The following is a 2,739-nucleotide window of genomic DNA, read 5'->3' as shown; positions in this document are numbered from 1 at the left end:
CATCAACATGTGTTTGCCTCTCACATGCCCCCTACTGGGGACCTGGCCTGCAAACCCAGGCATGTGCCCTGACTGGGAATTGAACTGGTGACCCTTTGGTTTGCAGGCCAGTGTGCAATCCACTGAGTCACACCAGCCCGGGCTGAAAAGATTTCTTAAATTCCTTTGCTGATTTAAAAAAAATTTCTGTAACTCCCTCAAGAGTCCATCTTGGAGGACTTAACTCAGAGAGTTCTTATTTGATAAGACTACCAGGCCTCAAAGCCTGCTGTCACATGGGAGAAGGACACGGAGTGGAGGAAGGTAGAGAAGCCTATGTTTTCTGGTCCTGGGGATAATGAGAAGAAGAAGGGGGAGAGAAAAAAGGGGGAAAGGTAGAATAGTCAAATGTGTGTCCTGATTTCCCCTCTCCAGGCTTCTGTCTAAAGATGACAAGGGGCATCAGATAACTAGAGGGAATATCAGGGACCTACTCCCTTTTGGGCCCCTGTGAAGAGGCACAGGATGCTCTGTATCCACCTCTGGCATAACACATCATGTGAAAACACATGCAAACTGTAGTCAGGCACGAGGCCCTGAGGTCTCGCTTTCCTGGGGTACTGTCAGAGAGGACCACAGTATCTAAATGTCTTGCTGAGGAGCTTGCTGGAGGGGCAAACTTAGGGGGGCAAGGTGACACAGTAGTGAAGACTGCAGAGTGAACCATGCCCACCACCTCCCCTGGGGTCAAAGTCAAATGGGCCTCATAGACAAACCATAATGGGACCTGTAGAGCTAGAGAGCTGAGGGGAGTTTGAAGGAGAACCATGAGGCGTGAGCGACCTAAGGGAGGCCAGCTTATAAGTTATACGTACATGTTCTTGAACCACAAACTTTAGCTGCAAATACCAGCAGGGCAAGCTGCAGTCAGGTAGGTGGAGATTCCCTAGAGGCTAGGAGTCAAAGAACTCTGCCCTTGTAGGGCTCTGGACTCTCTCCCTCACCATATGGTTGCACAAGCCATACTTGTCTCCTGGTATACTTGGAGAAAAGCTGGGGAAAAAGGTGAAAGTCTGAGAATGCTGAGAAAACTGAGCATTACTTTACTAAAAAGAATTGGTGTTACTTGAAGGGATTGTTTAAATTATTTGATGAAACTTTTTTTTGGTTTTTCTTTAAATTATTTTAAAAGATGATTATGAAATATATAAGAACCACAGAAATAAGGAGCAATATAAGGAACCTATATACCTACCACTAAGTGTAAAAAATAAAACCTTACCAATATAGTCGCAACTTTCAGAGTATCAATCCACAAATGCTACTTTTATTAGGTTGAACAATACAAAATTGCCAATATTAGAAAAATTTTTTTTACCTACAACCCCCGCCCAGCAATTTCACATGATTGAATATAACATTTCATTTCAATCAGTACCTTGATCATTCTGTTGCCCACTTGGAGTGCCTTCCTTCTTCTCCTTCATTTAGCCATGTCCTTCAAGACAAGATCTGAATCATACTCCTTTCAAGAAGTTTTCACTGAAGACTTGAGCCTATATAGAGCTTTCCTTTCTCTTTCCAGATATACTCTCTGTCTCACACAGTTAGCATCGCTTTATATGTCATATTCTTTAATTGCTTGGACCACTTAAATTAGCACTTGGCAATATTATATTATCTTTTATTTTGTTAATTAATGTGTAGAAGAAATATAGGCTTTTGTTAAATATTTGTCAGATTAAAGACAATTACTACTTATTTCTTGAAAGTTATTATTTCCAGCAATTTTATAAAAAAGATGCATGAACCCAAGACCCATACTATTTAGAAGAGATACGCTAATGTGAGAAATCTGGGAATCAGAATAGGGAGCCTGCCATCCATGAGTATAGTAAAATTTTATCATGTCCCATAGAATAACTTACATTATGGTACAGGATATGCTAAGAATTAATAATATAAGCCACCATTTATGGAGTAACTAATATAAGCCAGGTAATATCCTAGGCACTTTATGTATTTTATCTCCGATATAATAACCCTGCCATTGGAGGTAATATCAAGCTCTATCCAGTGAACCATACTGACTCCCATTCTTAGCCTTAAAAGTGTTCTGTGGTAATTTCTTTTTTTTAATCCAATCTTTATACCAAGGTATTAGCATAACTAGGCTGTGCTGAATTAACAAACTAATCCTGGAATTTCAGAGGGCTTGGCATAATAAAGGTTTGTTGTTGTTTTTCTGGTAAAGTCCATTGTATATTGGGCGAGTCACTAACTAGTTCCGCTGTCCTCCCTGGGGTGACTTAGCCATCTAGGCTGTTTCCATCTTGGGGTTCTACCATCTCCCTGAATGGGAAGTGAGGACAAGAAGTAACCTACTACTGATACTTGTGTTCCTATTTTCCAGGATTCAGTCTTGAGACCCTACCTAAGACAGCTGCAGGGAAGGCTGGGAAGTGTAGACAACCATGAATATTCAATGAGCCACAGCCAATGAATCAGGGGAAGTAGGATCAGGAATCCCAGGAGGGTCTCTATATTTTCAAGACTTGAATCAAAGATAATCTCCTCAATTCCAATGGTATCAATTCAACTAGCTGAGGTAGCCAGACCACCTGATTGTCTTTCTGGTATTAGAGGTTCCTGGGCTTTCCTAGATATTGAAGAATATCTTCAGCAAAGATAAAGACAAAATAATAATGGTAATAGTAATAACAATTACTACTTTAATAATGATGATAACTAACTTGTTAA

The sequence above is a fragment of the Pteronotus mesoamericanus genome, unplaced genomic scaffold (genome assembly GCF_021234165.1).
Source record: "Pteronotus mesoamericanus isolate MK-2021 breed Mesoamerican mustached bat unplaced genomic scaffold, CSHL_Meso_final scaffold_705, whole genome shotgun sequence".
NCBI lineage: Eukaryota > Metazoa > Chordata > Mammalia > Chiroptera > Mormoopidae > Pteronotus > Pteronotus mesoamericanus.
This window is presented reverse-complemented; position numbering follows the sequence as displayed.